This window comes from Danio rerio, chromosome 14 (genome assembly GCF_049306965.1).
Source record: "Danio rerio strain Tuebingen ecotype United States chromosome 14, GRCz12tu, whole genome shotgun sequence".
Lineage (NCBI taxonomy): Eukaryota > Metazoa > Chordata > Actinopteri > Cypriniformes > Danionidae > Danio > Danio rerio.
Genome location: NC_133189.1, coordinates 29071138 through 29089542, shown reverse-complemented (window position 1 = coordinate 29089542; position 18405 = coordinate 29071138).

Sequence of the window (18405 nt, the reverse complement as noted above, 5' to 3'; positions counted from 1 at the left end):
ATTCTGTGAACAAAAAATTAAATGAACTATTTATTTAACACCCTTTGAAAATATTAAGAGGTTAAATAATCATTGTACAGATATGATGACAATTTTACTGTCCACATATGCTATCAAATTTGTATACTTCACTGAGTCAGTTTAATGGGGAAAGGATTGATCGAAGAGGTCTAATTGTTAGAAGATTTGCAAAGAAATGCCATGCTCCTGTGTAAAAGTATTTTGTAGTTAAAATCCAAAATACGGTATTTTAGTTTGATACGTTTGTGCCAGGTGTTTTTTGTAGTTTATTTTGATACATGTAAAATTAAGGTAATTGGTATTTTATTTCAAAATAAATTTTCTATTTATTTATGCCCAACCCTGAATGTTATATGAATAGTTATTCGTTTCAAATATTTTATTAATAAAACTTTTTATTTTTAACTCTAAAACTTTAGTCAACTCCATCAAAAGTTACAATTATGTGCTTTACTATGTAGCTGGTCTCCTAAATATATGAGCATCATTTGTTTTTTTATTTTTATTTTTTGTCACAACCAGTCGATTACTCTTAAAAATAAAATAGGCAATGTATTTTTTTTTTTTTTTTTTTTTTATTATTTCTGGTAACAACCTGTCAAAAACCATTTAGCATCTGCCAGCAGGGTGTGCTCTCAGTGTAAATAGGGTCATACAATGCAAAAATATAAACAATGGATGCATTTTAAGACACACTTCACCACCGTATGCCAGGAATTACCAATTATAATCAAGAATTCCAGATGTCTTAGATCATAAAGCCATGTTTTATTTTTCGAAAAAAAAAAACCCATTTCAAACATTTAGATTAGATTTAAACTTTGAACCCCGCCAGACCTTTAATGTGGCCTCAGACTTTTAAATCCCATATAATAAAAATGAATTTTCAGAGACATGGTTGAATTCAAAACGTTCAATCCAATCCTACTAACAAGCCTCAGTTTTGAAATTGCATGCAAATCCGAGCTATTCTAATTGTGTTTAAAGACATGGTGGTCAGTTGCTATGCAGTGTATTCATTTAAAGGTGGAAATGGATGTCCTGCAGCGTTAGAAACAAGTCAAACATTAGCCAAGCCACTATTGCGTAATGGCGCAAGCAAGAACGAATGCAGGCGTTTATGAAAGAATTCAGTAATTTCTGCTGTGGTTTGAGCCTTTCCCTTTTTACAGGATTTTTAGGGCACAAATAATCGAAAGCGGCTGGTATAGCACAATTTCAGGTCCCTTTAAAGGAGTTTTTGAGTGAGTACATTTGACCCCAGTCTTTCAGAGAAACTGTACAGTGGATGCAAAATAAGAATAGATAAAAACTCACCAGTCAGCCATATGCTCTTCTTTATGCACATCTGGAGCAAAGCTGGATAAAACCAGGTACTCAGAAAGAAAAATCTGTCCTACCAGGTAAGGGGGGCTTGTTGAGGAAGGGGGAGAGATTTACCATGAGCTGGGGAAATAAACCTGAATCAAAATGTAATAGGCCAGGTTGTAAAAACAGTACATTTTGCTCAACATAGCTGGAGGGTACCTTGGCCGACCCAGAAACATGCAGCCACGCCGAGTTAACAAACTCAATGAGCAGTCATACACATCGTAATCACAACCGCGTGCGTTTCTTAGTCACCGCTCAAACACCGTGCCGCATGTATCACTCAATTTGACTGCGCTCCAATGCTAAACAATGGGCAACTGTTGGACACTCCGCATATCCACGTGTCATTGTTTAGCTCATTGAACTGTTGCTTGCTTGTGTGTTGTGCATGTCTCTAAATGTTGGTGTGTATGAATCCTTACTGAAATCTTGGAAAAAGACTTTTCAGACTTCCCAGATTATGATTTTTCAAAGCACTCAGAAGATGACATTTGCTTCGAGTTTTCTACTGATTCTATAGTTTCAACCTCAGGCATTACATTTTATTCATTGGGCTTTGGGTTTGTGAGTCAATTACATACACAATGGATATTCTAAAAGTGTACAAACATTTTTTAGTAACACTTCTGTTTAGTTTAAGTAATTTCCGATATGGCCTGCTTATTATATAGATCACCCAAAAAAGAAAATGATTCCATTTATGAGTTACTTTCTCCTGTTAAACTCAAAATAGGATATTTTAAAGAAAGCTTGAAACCTTTCACCATTTACTTACATAAAATTTGTTTTCCTAAATGGATGTCAATAGTTATATGTTTCTTCAAAATAACTTCTTTAGTATTCAACAGAAAAAAGAAAGTCATAGAGGTTTGGAACCATTTGGGTGTGTAAATACTACATAGTGACAAAATTTTAATTTTTAGGTGAACTACTTTTCATATTTGAGATTTTGGCTGGTTATTAGTACTTATAAACTGTGATCTTTTTCTCTCTATCTTATATTTCCCTAATCCTACCTTATACCCAAATCCAACTTACTATCTATTAATAAGCAGCAAAGTAGTTTGTTATAAGTGAGTATTGTACCTTATAATAAAGTGGCCAATCTTTTTAAACAATACGAAAAAAAAAACATTTGGAAACAATTGAGAACCAATAAACTGAGTTACATTCAGAGATATATTCAGCAGCAAGTGAACAGATATGTGGAACTATATGTGCCTATGAATCTCTGAATTGTACTTACACTCACTGGCTTCTTTATTAGGTACACCTGTCCAGCTACTTGTTAACGCAGATTTCTAATCAGCCAATCACATGGCTGCAACTCAATGCATTTAGGCATGTAGACATGGTCTAAACAATCTACAGCATCAGAATGAGATAGAAAGGTGATTTAATCGACTTAAATTGACTTAACATGCATGAATTTTGCTTCCATATGGGCTGGTCTGATTACTTCAGAAACTGCTGATGTATTGGGATTTTTACACACAACCTCTCTCAAACATCTCTAGCATTTACAGAGAATGATCTGAAAAAGAGAAAATATCTAGGAAGTGGTAGTTCAATGGGTGTTAATGGCTTGTTGATGCACAAAACGTTGAACCTTGAGGCAGATGAGTTACAGCAGCAGAAGACCACACGAGTGCCACTCCTGTCAGCTAAGAACAGGAATCAGTCTACAATTTACACAGTAAGATTGAAGATTTGTTTGCTCTGATGAGTCTCGATTTTTTGTTGCAACATTCAGATGGTAGGGTCAGAAATTGGCGTCAACAACATGAAAGCATGCATCCATCCTGCCTTGTAACAGTTAGTGGTGGTGTAATGGTGGTGTAATGGTGTGGGGGATCTTTTCTTGACACACTTTGGGCCCATTAGGCTCAGTTGAGCATTGTGTCAACGCCACAGCCTACCTAAGTATTGTTGCTGACCATGTCCATCTCTTTATGACAACAGTGTACCCATGTTCTGATGGCTGCTTCCAGCAGGATAACGTGCCATGTCAGCATGAGTCATCTCAGACTGGTTTCTTCAACATGACATTGAGTTCACTGAATTCTAATGGCCTCTACAGTCACCAGAACTCAATCCAATAGAGCACCTTTGGGATGTGGTGGAACGGGAGATTCGCATCATAAATGTGCAGCCGACAAATCTGCATGTAACTTTTGTTATTTCTTATCCCTTATGTTTCCCGTGAGAATAATACTCACAAACCTGTATTGCAAGCAATAAGATGCTTCATTACTCTGATTTAAAATAATCCCTCCTGCCGTCTCCAAACGAAACCATTATACCAGCCTACACCAAGCTCTGAGGTCACTCAAACTGACCGGCCTGTTTTATGAGTGCTGAAAGATACTGTAACGTCAGAGTTATGACTTCATACTCTACACTTTTCCAGCCCAATCTCTCTTCGGAGCCTGCCAGGATGTGTCAGAAACTTTCTGCCACCACACTCGTAAAGATCATGTTTACCGCAACACTCCACACAAGTAAAGCGTACAGTTCATTAATTATACGAACACACATGCCCGCAACTTAAGCGTTCACAGAAGTAAATGCATAAAAATGGAAAACACAGAAATAACAAACCATTGAAATATTTAGAGTCAAACTGCACAGGGTTGGCAGTGTTTTGTGAGCAGTGGTCTAGAAGATCATTGCAGAAAGGTCGGATTGTAGATTTATAGCTGCGCTGTTCTCCAGTCACACCCTTCAAGATGGTATACATTTATGGGAGAAAAGAAGGCTCAAGGCGAGTGAGGCTAGCAATAGCAAGCTAGCTTTAAAAACAACACATTACACAATTTTTCCAAATTGCACAACATACCTCAATTTTTGAAAAACATACATACACTGCTGGTTCTAGATTCATATGGGCCCTAAACAAAACACTGTAAGAGGGCCCCAGTCAGTAGCTAACTGCAAAGACAGCAAGCTGTTGAGCAGCAAACAAGATAACAATCATTACATCGTGCTACATGGAAATCAATACTACTTTGTTGCAACGTATGTTTAAAGGCTATCTTCGCAGAAGACTTTATAGACTACATCATATTTGATTGAATTTACCTTGTAAGAATATCTGTATCTGAAATCCAGCTCCACTCTATGATGCAGTTTGCACATTGACGGATTCAGCACTAAAATAGACATAAACAGTTACAATATCTGCATCCAGTTAGCTTATGTGCATTTGCAGAAGTGTATTTTGTGCAAAAAGAGTGAGACAATGGTGCACTCACCAGTTAAGTAACAGCAAAAAGACAGATGAAAATCCACATGTAATAATAATATTAAAAAACGTTATTTTTATATAGCGCCTTTAAAAGTAGCATCTCAAAGCACTTTAGAGACATAAAATGTGGAACAGTAACACACACAAGAATGAATGCAAAAAAATGTAATGATAAAAATAATTAAAAACACATAAGATAATAATAATAGATCTAAAATATCAAATAAAAGTAAAATAAAATCAAATAAAAGCTATTCTAAAAAAGTCAGTTTTAAGATATCATTTAAAAATACTCAAGGATACTCTAATGCGAAAATCAGAGGGTAAAGAGTTCCACAAAATGAAGAAAATGCCCGATCTCCTAAAGTTGGCCCATGGTAACATTTTATCTTACTCGCCATTCCAATTGAGAAACAATTGATAAAGATTGCAGTGAATGCTTTCAACAATGATCGTCATTTCTAATTTAATGTAATCTTTAGTTAGTTTGTTTGTTTGTTTAATTGTTGAGCTACAAAAAAGTCAACTGAAATAAACTATTTAATTAAATGTTCAAATAAATAATAGGCAACAGTGCAATAGGCATTAAAGAGGTGGAGATTACGTGCATTCACCATACACATACAGTCTATGCAGCAAAGGGGTGTGGCCAGAGGCGCTGTAATGTTATAGCAGAGAAAGCTAAAATGCCGCTGTTTCCACAGTGCTTGTTCGGTTTTTGTATTTGGGCTTCCCAAGGACACAACAAAAAGAGAGAAGTGCTTACAATTGAGTTTAATTATGTTCCAGAAAATTATTTAAAAATACATATAGCTAGCATTTGACAAAATACAGCTTATGGAATCTCTCTCAGTTCAGTGCTGGATTCATATATATATATATATATATATATATATATATATATATATATATATATATATATATATATATATATATATATATATATATATGAGCAATATCACATGAGTAGCAGTGTGATATGGCTGTATATCGGCACTAGTGGGAGGTGTGCGTTGGCTTGAGGCCGCAGGCCAAGTGCCTTAGTGCCCCCACCAGTGCCAATATACAGCCATATTGCACTGCTATGAGTGTGATATTGCATTTATACAACAGTTTGACGCCATAGTTGTGTATATAAAAACAAAATCAAACATGGAAAGTCTCAAAAACCCTTTTGTATGAGGATCTACTTTCTTACTTATGTTATTACAATGTTAAAACCATGTAATACCAACATTTTTACAAAGTAGTAATTACAATGTAACTACAATGTTAAAACAATGTAATTGCAATTTACTAACGATACCACATTTACCATGCTTTTACAGTGTTATAACAATGTATTTACAATGCATACCCAATGTAGTTACAATGTTATAATAATGCCACATTTATCATGTTAATACAATGTTAAAGCAATGTATCTACAATGCTGAAACAATGTATTTACAATGTTGTTACATAGTAACTACGTCCAGAGTAAAAGTTTGTAGTTACATATGTACTGCATATACTTACGTATAAATACACAAATACTGTGCATAAATATACAAAGAAACATTTAGGTTTATGAATATTATCTAGGATGTGATGCAATAGCAATGTAACTACAATGTAATGACATAGTAAACAAGTTTGTAATTACATGTGCACCGTGTGTATTGACATATACAACTACAGGTAACCAAAGACTGTACAATCAATATACAAAGATATATTTGAATCTACAAATAATGTTTTAGATATAACTAGCATGTTGTTACAATGTAGTGACATAATAACTACAATGTAATGACAGAGTAGTTACATTCAAGATAAAAGTTTTTAATTACCCATTACAATGGCAAAACAATGTAATTACAATGTTATAACAATATAGCATTTACAATGTTATAACAATATAGTAAATACAATGTTATAACCATTTAGAATTTACAACGTTGTAACAACATAATAGCAATGTTATAACAAAGTAGTAATAACCATGTTGTTACAATGTTAAAACCATGTAAAAACAAAATATTTACAAAGTAGTAGTTACAATGTATTTACAATGTTAAAACCATGTAACTCCAATGTTTCAATGATACCACATACCATAATTTTACAGTGTTATAACAATGTAATTACACTGCATACACAATGAAATTACAATGTTATAACAATGTCACATTTATCAAGTTATTACAATGTTAAAACAATGTATCTACAATGCTGAAACAATGTATTTACAATGTTGTTACATAGTAATTACGTCCAGAGTAAAAGTTTGGAATTACATATGTACTGCATATATTTACGTATAAATACACAAATACTGTGCATAAATATACAAAGAAACATTTAGGTTTATGAATATTATCTAGGATGTGATGCAATAGCAATGTAACTACAATGTAATGACATAGTAAACAAGTTTGTAATTACATGTGCACTGTGTGTATTGACATATACAACTACAGGTAACCAAAGATTGTACATTCAATATACAAAGATATATTTGAATTTACAGATATTGTTTTGGATGTAACTAGCCTGTTATTGCAATGTAGTGACATAGTAACTACAATGTAATGACAGAGTAGTTACATTCAAGATAAAAGGTACCCATTTACATTTAAATTACCCATTACAATGGCAAAACAATGTAATAACATTGTTATAACAATATAGTAATTACAAAGTTATAACCATTTAGAATTTACAACGTTGTTACAATGTAGTAGCAATGTTATAACAAAGTAGTAATAACCATGTTGTTACAATGTTAAAACCATGTAATAAAATTTTTTTACGAAGTAGTAGTTACAATGTATATACAATGTTAAAACCATTTAATTGCAATGTTTCAACGATACTACATTTACCATACTTTTACAGTGTTATAACAATGTAATTACAATGCACACCCAGTGTAATTACAATGTTATAATAATGTCACATTTATCATGTTATTACAATGTTAAAACAATGTATTTACAATGTTGAATTAATGTATTTACAATGTTGTTAGATAGTAATTACGATTAACGATTAAAAGTTTGTAATTACATATGTACTGCATATATTTATGTATAAATACACAAATACTGTGCATAAATATACAAAGAAACATTTAGGTTTATGAATATTATCTAGGATGTGATGCAATAGCAATGTAACTGCTATGTAATGACATAGTAAACAAGTTTGTAATTACATGTGCACTGTGTGTATTGACGTGTATAACTAGAGGTAACCAAAGATTGTATTGCAATATACAAAGATATATTTTAATTTATAAATATTGTCTTGGATGTAACTACAGTGTATTTACAATGTAATGACATGGTAATTACATCCAAGACAAAATTTTAATTACCTATTACAATGTTATTTATATGTAAGTACAATGCAGTATTTGCAATGCTATAACAATGTTGAAATTACATTGTTATAACAATGTAATTACAAAGTTATAACAACATAAAAACTACCATGTTATTACAATCTTTTAACAACGTAATTACATTACATGCAAAAACATAATTACAATGTAATCATATAGTAATTACATTCAGAATAAAATTTATAACTAGATATGTACTGCATACTTTTACATGTAAATACACAAATTATTTGCTTAAAAATATACAAAGAAACATTTAGGTTTATAAATATTATCTAGTATGCATTTACAATGCAAAAATGGTGTACTGTGTATATATGCATATGCAACTATAAATAAACTAATACTGTACATGCAATATACAAGGAAATATATACATTTACAAATATTGTTTTGGATGTAACTAGCATTTAATTATAATGTAATGATATAGTAATTACAATGTAATGATATAGTATTTACAATGTAATGACATAATAATTACATTCCAGATAATAGTTTTTTTATTACCCATTACAATTTTAAAACAATTTACAAAGTAGTATTTACCATGTTATTACAATGGTATAACAATGTAGTAACAATGCTATAACAAAGTACTAGTTACAATGTATTTACAATGTTTTAATAATGCATTTACAATATTGTAACAATGCCGTATTTACCATGTTATTAGAATGTTTTAACAATGTATTTACAATGCAAACACAATGTAATTACAATGTTATAATAATGCCGCAATTATCATGTTTTTACAATGCTATAATGATGTTTTTACAATGCTGAAACAACGTAATTACAATGTTGTTACATAGTATTTACATCCAGAGTAAAAGTTTGTAAGTATATATGTATGGCGTGTATATATTTACATATAAATACAAAAATACTGTGCATAAAAATACAAAGAAACATTTAGGTTTATAAATATTATCATGGATGTAACTACAATGTATTGGCATAGTATTTACAATGTAACGACACAATAAATGCAAACAAAATAAAAGTTTGTAAATACATGTGTACTGTGCATATTTATGTGCAACTATAAATGCTGTACCTGCAATATACAAAGAAATGTTTACTTTTATAAACATCATCTTGAATGTAACTACAATGCAATTACATGTAATAAAGTACTAATTACTATGTAACAATATAGTGATTATATCCAAGATAAAAGCTTAATTACCGTTATAACAAGTTACTGTTTTATAAAAGTATTTGCAATGTTATAACAATGTAATTGCAATTTTATAACAATCTAGTTATTACCATGTTAAAACAACTCTACATCTAGGATAAAAGATTGTAATTACATATGTACTGCGTATATTTTCTTATAAATACACAAATACTGTGCATGAAATTTACAAAGAAACATTAGGGTTTATAAATATTTTCTTTGATGTTATTGCAATGTTATGTAATTATGTTTGTAATTACATGTTTACTGTAAATATTTACATATACAACTATAAATAACCTAATACTATATATGCAATATACAAAGAAAAAGTTACATTTATGAATATTATATTGGTTGTAACTACATTGTAAATACAATGTAGTGACATAGTAATTACAATATAATGACACAGTAATTGCACAGGACAAAAGTTTGAAATAACATTGTTGTAACTACAATGTTTTTTCAATGTACTTACAATGTAATTACAACCAAAATTAAAGTTCGTAATTACATATGTACTGTGTATATTTACATATAACTACCCAAATACAGTACTTGAAATATACATAGAAACTATAGGTGGGCATAGATAATTATAATTTTTTTTAAATCTAGATTAATCGTACTGTAATCTTGGAATTAATCTAGATTAGTCTAGATCAAAATGGCTCATTTGAATTCTGCCAAAGGCATTTAGAATATGTGTGCTTCCACAAATAATGACTAAATATAAGTCTTTGAGAACGGGTTTCTAAAGCCAGGTGGCGCATTACACTAGGGGATTATCTCCGGTTTTCAAAATGCATCACAAACTGCTTGAGAAACTGTTCTACTATGATAATTGGTGATGAAAATAAATTATGTGCAATAAGACGTACTTGTGTTTACTAACTGTTTGTTCAGTTAAACATGATTTTGAACTGCAGGCCTACCTAAGCTTGAAACAGTGATTTTTGATCACCTTAATCTGACTAAAGTCATAACTAAACAGAAATGGAATTAAGACGTGGAGCATATATTAGTGGCAATATTGAAGTAAACTCTGGAATCAAACTATTATGGTCATGTAGGACTTTTTGCCATATTTTCCAACAAGATCCACACACAGGGTAGTCAGTAAAAGACATTACACACACAAACACACACACACACACACACACGTGCGTTATTAAATTCCATAACACTCTCACCAGGCCTTACTTTTTTGCGTCTTATACACCAGTTTTTCACGGGGGCATTAATGAAATGTTTTTGAGTTAAAGTGAAACTGCCAATCTGCAGTTAGTCACCCAAAATTACAGGAAACTCTTGCATAAAAGCACTTCACATAAACATCTTAATTATATTATTGTTTATTAAGGCAAATAACTAGATAACAAATGTTCGTGTGAACGTCACTAGTGTCTTCGAGGTAAGTGAAAGATCCAGAAGGGCATCCTGCTGATTTGATTCAGAAGGGCACTTTTTTGTTAGACGGCTCACTGGTCATTATACATCCACACTAAAATATCAAGGTGAAAGTCATCATATCTTAAGTGGAATAGACCCAGCTTCCAACCCAACTTTGAGAATAGATTAATGGGGATATTTTATCGGGCAATAAGAGTCTTGCGTAAATGTAGCTTGTTAACACAGATAACGGCCCACCACTAATAGAAACATGTTTAGAGTTAATATCTTTTATGTTATTACAATGAAATAGCTTTGTAATTACAATGTAATAACATAGTCAAATACAATGGTGTGACGATGCAGTAATTGCACACAAGATAAAAGTTTGTAATTACACGTGGTCTGTGTATACTTACATATGCAACTATAAATACACAAATACTGTACATATAATATACAAATATTTACATTTTTAAATATTATCTAGGATGTAACTACAATGTAATTACTTCCAAGATAAAAGTGTTAATTACAATGTTATAACAATGTAGAAATTATAATGGTAAAACAGTGTAGTAATTACAATATTATGACAATGTAATTACAATGTTATAGCAATGTAGAAATTACCATACAATTACAATGTTATAACAAGGTAATTACATTGTTTTTTATATAGTTATTACATACAGAATAAAAGTTACATACACGTATGTACTGTGTATATTTACGTTTAAATACACAAATACTGTGCATAAATATACAAGATAAGATTTAGGTTTTTAAATATCATTGTGGATGTATTTACAATGCAATAACATTGTAATTACAATTTTATTTACATAATAAAAATAATTTTAATTACATGTGCAATGTGTATATTCAGGTATACAACTATAAATAAATACTGTACATGCAATATTCAAAGAAATATTTACATTTATAAATATTATTTTGGATGTAACTACAATGTAATCACATGTAATGATGTAGTAATTACAATGTAACGACATAGTAAATTAATCCAAGTTAAAAGTTTTAATTAACTATTACAATGTTATAACAATATAATTACAGCATTAAAACATTGTAGTAAAAACAGTGTTATAACAATGTAAATACGATTTTATAACAATGTAGTAATTACCATAACATTACAATGTTATAACAATGTAAATACAATGTTATAGCAATGTACTGGCAATGTCATTCCAACCAAAATAAAAGTTTATAATCACATATACTGTGTATATTAAGATATGATTACACAAATACTTGAAATACGCAAAGAAACATGTTCATATATATATTCTCTTGGATGTAATTACAATGCAATAACAATGTAACTACAATGTTATAATATATTAACAATGTAATTGCAAACGAGAAGTTCATAATTACATATGTACTGTGTTTATTTACATATGCAACTGTAATTAAACAAATTCTGTACATGCAATATACAAATAAATATTTACATTTATAAATATTGCCTTGGATGTAACATCAGTAATTATAACAATGTTGTAACAATGTAATTACATTACAACAATTTAGTAGTTGCCATGTTAATACAATGTTATAACAATGTATTTACAATGCTATAACAATATACATACAATGTTATTACATAGTAATTTCATCCAGAATTAAAGTTTGTAATCACACATGTACAAGTAATGTAATGTCATAGTAAATAAGTTTGCACATGTGTACTGTGTATATTTACTTACACAACTACAGGTAACCAAAGATTGTATATGCAATATGCAAAGAAATATTAACATTTATAAATATCATCTTGGATGTAATGTGTAGTTACATTGTAATTACATAGTAATTACAACCAAGATAAAACTTTTAATTACCTATTACAATGCTATAACAATGTAGTGACTACAACATGCAATATGCAAAGAAACATTTATAAAATTTGTAACTACAATGTTGTACCAATGTAACTATAAAGTTATTACATGGTAGTTACATCCAAAATAAAGTTTGTAATTACATATGTACAGCGTGTATATATAAGTATAAATACACAAATACTGTGAATGAAAGCATTTAGGTCTATAAACATTATTTAGGATGTATTTACAATGCAAAAGCACTGTAATTACAATGTAATGACATAGTAAATACATTTGTAATTACATGTGTACTATGTATATTCATGTATGCAACTATATGTAACCAAAGACTGTCTATGCAATATACAAAGAAACATTTACATTTATAAATATATTCTTTAATGTCACTACAACGTAATTACAATGTAATGACATAATGAGTACAATATAATGACACAGTAATTGCACTCAAGACTAGCTTAGCTAGATTAGCTAACAGTGATTAGCTGTATATAATTAAAGTAAAATAAATGAAAAAATAATGTGATTTTTCTACAAGTGAAGCATGAGCACACACTGCTTTGTATCTTATAAATACAGGCAAGCCTGAAAAATGCACCACCCCTTTAAAACTGTAAAAGAGGAAATAGGAACTCATCGACCTTCCTCCAGTAATTGGCAGTTCATTCTGCTGTGCCGACTGCTGAAGAAGCTAAACCAAAGGAAAGTGAGTGAGATATTTTGATTTTTTTTTTTTTGCTGTTATTTCTTTATTTAAGGGCACACCCAAACCCCAAAGTAGCCTATAGTTTTGCTTCACCTCATACTGCAATAACAGAAGCCACCCAGTGAATATCCAATAGGTTCAAATTTTATAGAATAGGCAACAGTGTCTTGCAGTTTAGATATATTTTAATTGACAATTTGAACATATCACAATCTCACATCAGTTTGTAAAGTTTTGATTAACTGGGTAATTTGTATGAATTTGTATCTCATTTTCTTTTCGGCTTAGTCCCTTAATTAATCCAGGGTCACCACAGTGGAATGAACCGCCATAATTTGTACAATCTAATTGGTACAATTTAATATTATTTTGCCACCTTGGAATTATAAGGTTCTATCTACGTTCTGAAGGATTTTGAGATATTAAGCTTCAAGGTTTTTTGCAATCCATAGCAAACAATATATCTGTAATGTTTGTTTTTTAAAAAAATAAAATGTCTTAAAATGTAAATAACTTTCCCTTCCCATTTACATCCCATTTACATCCCATAATGTAAATAAGTTGTCATTTAATAAGAATATGTCAACAACTCAATTTTGACAAAAATGCCAGATAGATCCTTACAATTCTAAGAGGACAATTTGCTCATGCCCCAGTGTGGGTTAGACTTAGGGGTGGGGTTCAGGAAATGCCTCCTTTTAAAAATTTTACATTTTCATAAAAATTTAATTTTTTGAATTCATATAAATTAGCCACTTTTCTGACAAAAGGTAAAACACTTTTGTTTCCTCATGAGATTGGGCTGACAAGCAGCACACACTGACATATGCAAGGTCGGACATCCTTTCCTATTGGAGGACTGTTTTATGCTACTGAGCTTCACACAGAACATATATACATGTATTTAGACCACTTTAATTATAGATTGCTATCAGGACGTGAAAAGACTTTCAACCAGTATAACGAGAATTGCTTCTTGGAAAAAAGCTTAGCTTTAACACAAACACTATCCCTGCTAGAAAGAGACAATCTTCATGCAGCATTATCAGTATTATAACCACTATTTGTCATTTCTTTGCCAAGCTGATGGTCCGTCTCAGAGGAGAGAAACTGAATTTAAAGTTACAGGGGGAAAAACACATTTATGGACTCTTTGCTCCATATGCTTTCCATGTTTCATTAGCTTTGCCAACTTGTAAATCATCTGTCATGATCCATACTTATCAAGAGTGTATCCAGCATGAAAAATGTATTAGGTTTGAGTGCAGCAAAAGCATTCCATACTCATGTTGTTGCTATAAATTGTAAAGCATACCAATTTAAAGTGCGTTATTTTGCTATATGTGTTGATTTAAGAGCCTCTCGTTTTTGCACCCCGGATTACTTTCCTCATGTTTTAATCTTTTATGGGCTCATTTCTGCAAAGAGCTCTTGCCCATTTCACTCTCTCACCTGGAATTACAAATGATTAATCCTTTAGCCAGGCGCTTACCTCAGCTGTTTGCACATAAACTTGCCACAGGCCAGGATGAAGTGTGTGTGTGTGTTTGTGTTTGTTTTACCATATCTCCAACACCCTGGCTTTTCCTGACAACAGATTTGAGACAAAAGTGCTTTTTGAAGGGGAGCACTAAAGACTTGTTCCCCCGTTGACAGCGTATGGGTGTGTGGACTGCAGCAAGGCACGTTTCCTCTATCGCGAAAGATAATCGAGGAGGGAAGGTGACTATCATCGCCAGCGTTCCAGCTCTTTCCCCTTCCTTTCCCTTTTCAGGATGTCAGCCCAGTTCCCCCTGGCTGAACTACAGAGGAGTCGGCGATCTTGATCTCGTTGCTGCATAATGCTCTCGTTTGCGGTCAGATCTCCAGTGCTGACAGAAGCCGAGTCAACAAAAGGGCATTTGTTTGTGCAACACCTTTAATAATTATCGCTTTTCTGAATGACGACTGTTGCTAAAGCACAATAAAGTAAATACACCTCTGATGGGCTTGCGGGTGATACGTGTAATCTACCTGCTGATGGAGGAGATTCACAGGAGAAGGGTAGATACGTTCTGGGAGAGCCCCTCAACTAGCTGATAACACACTTGAGTGAATGTTTTCCGATGTTGCCATGCGCAGCTTCCTTTGATCCGCTGTGGTCTGTCTCTCTCCTCGAAGGCCATTCATCTATGTTGTCACACTGCTGTTTACTCCGTTGCTAGTGCTGCCAATGTTGTTGTTGTGGCCCTGCATTTTAAGAGCTCTGTAATGAGAAGGAGGCAATGCTTTGTGAGATTTTTTTCAAAGATTACCAGTCCTGGCATGAACCTCAGCAGCGTTTTACTCTAGAATCCAGACCCTATTATGAGGGGTGTGATGTCTTTGTTTCCTATAATGGAGATAATAAAAATGGAGCACAATGTTAGGGCAAATGTCAATGGGATAGAGTTTGCCTATTATTTTGGATTAGTTTCCACTGTTTGTAGATGCTCATTAGAATACATTTACATGAACGCCTTTTGTTTTAATAGTATTGGAGTCCATAGAAATCAAAGTGTATTAACACTATGCACAGTTCGGTTGGGTGGCCCTGGCCTAGTTGGAAGATGTGTGTCAGGATTCCGCCACTATGGTCTTGTTAATTCTTCTTTTTTTGGCAGAGTCCAGACAGTAGTCCTGTCTTGTCTTGTATGTTGTGCTCGGCTCAAGCATTCTTGGGTTGAGCACACATTTTCTGTCATTGTGTGTTTGGCTGCGCTTGGGCTGTGTGCGTTACAGCTTGATGCGTTTGCGATGCACGCTCTCATCCTGGTGTTTGTGTTCATTCTGTCTGCCATATGGTGTTTCATTCCCAACGTCTCAGTCTAGTTGGTTTTAGCTTTGGTTATTGTTGGAATGAAACAAGCACGTTGCATGTGTGAGTGCACGGTGAGTGTTTTCATGTATTGTATACTCGTGTCATGCGTTTAGTCTGTTGGTGTTGTGTTTCGCACGTGGTACATGTTTACATGCGCCATGTAATTCAGTGTCTCATGTGAACACATGGTTAATGAGTTCTAGTCTCATTTAATGTAATCACATGGCTTGTGTTGTTTCATTGTGTAATGTGCTCCTGTCTATTGTCTAGTCCCAGACTCCTTGTAACCCATAGTTTATCCTGTTCACCTGTCTGTTTGTTAATTATTTTTGCTTATATTCTCCTTATGTTTGCTGTCCTGTGTCAGTTCCTCGACGTATCCTGCCTGGTCCTGTCTTTTAGCCCTGATCCCTGCCAGCCTGCCCAGTCTAGTTTGTTTTGTTTGTTTATTTTTTTTGTTAATGTTTTCCCCCTCGGGGTAGTTTGCTTTGCCTTTTATCTTATTATAATTAAAAAACCCATTTTCTTGCACTTGAGTGCTCGCTCCTTTTCCCCCTCACCGAATATGACAATGTGGGCCAGAGTGTGGTTTGGTTTCACTAGGGAATGTACGCTTGTAGCTCAAAAACTGAAGCGTGAGGTCACTTTTAATATATATAGTTGTAGAAACATTTGTACTGTATTGGGTCATTTCTTTATATTACTAATGTTGTTGTATTTTCTCTTAAGTACTTGTCTATATGTTTCAAAAACACTATTATAGTAAATGGTATGTACTATAAGTTACTATAGTATTTTTTTTCCCTGTGTGTATAGAGACAACCAAAATAACCAGCAAACCAAAATTCCATTAAATGAAAAAGAAACAATAACAAAATGTGATACTTTGTGCCGTAATGTGTACAACATTGTCCTGCACGACTTGACAGATGATATGTGAAGGGCGGATTTTAGAAAAAACATGACATTATGATCCAATGTCAACAGCTTCTTTCATGCATATGTCAATACACAATTGATACAGTAAATCACTGTGCATGTGCAGAACTTTACGGATTGTACTATGTCAGTGTCAATCTAAACAACTGTCTTATTTTAAATGGTTTAAACTTACTTAAAATGTTTACCTCTTGTAATCCAAAAGTAATTTTTAAATCTTATTTGGCAAATTAATTTTGACAGATTACACAAGATTTTTTATTTGTACTAGGCTACTACTAAGATTACAAATGGACTTCCATCTTTGTGTTCAACAGATAGAGATCTAAATGTAGAAGCTTTGACTAAAACAAGGCTAAATTTTGGGCTTTCAGTCTGTTTAATCTGCCTGTATGATGACTCTAGTTTTGGACCATTAGATGACTTTTAGATTTTTACTGACAACCCAAATTTAGCCTTGTTTTAGCAAAGCATCCATGTTTAGATGTCTATTAAACTCAAAATTGCATAGAGTGTAGGGTCAATGTCAACACAGCTAATGTTTGTATTTTCTGCAAATGCAAATATGCAAATATTTTACAAGAACCCAGCCAAGTATCTGTAACCGGGATAAATAAAAATGCTAATGATAGCTTTGATGCTAAACAAGCTACTGTGCAGTTTTGCAAAAAATAACCACAGCTTAAGCATACTATAAGCTAGTTTCTTTTCTCTTTGATAGAGGAAACAAAGTTGTGCAGGTATAAAGTAAAAAAACTGTCCACCACAAATTAGAAAAAACATATCTATAACTACTTCTTTCTCTTTTAATCTTTAACTGTTTACTTTATGAACCAGTCAACAAGAGCCTAATTGAGGACAGTATACTACCTCCATCGCTCATTCCATGGCTCTATTGCTCATAATACTATTACTAAAATAGTATGAAAGATTCCTTCTTTTAAACACTCCTTTTTTTCAATTCATTCAGTTAACAGACAGTCCCACCTCCAGACGCACACCATTGGTTAGGCCTCTGTTGGTGTAGCCATTATTTTTATAGCACTGCTGATTCACAGCATGTTAACTTTTTAGGGGAAATCAATTTACCCATTGATTAACTTGTATTTGTCTCTGCATAATAAATGGATAGTTCACATAAAGGTGAAAATTACCTCATTGTCTCATGTGGTTTAAAATATTTATAATTTTATTTTTTCTGGAAGATATTTTGAAAAATACTAGTTAATGGTATTGATTTTATAGTGTCAGTGTGTGTCAATGAGTCTCATCCACCAGCATTTTTCTAAATATCTTATTTTGTGTTCGAGGAAAGATACTCAGGTTTTTAATAAGTGAAGGGTGAGTAAAATTTTGGGTGAACTGTTCCTTTAAGCTTTGAAATTTCTTATTTAATAACTATCCTAAAAATCACACACTTCAGCCTTAATAAAATG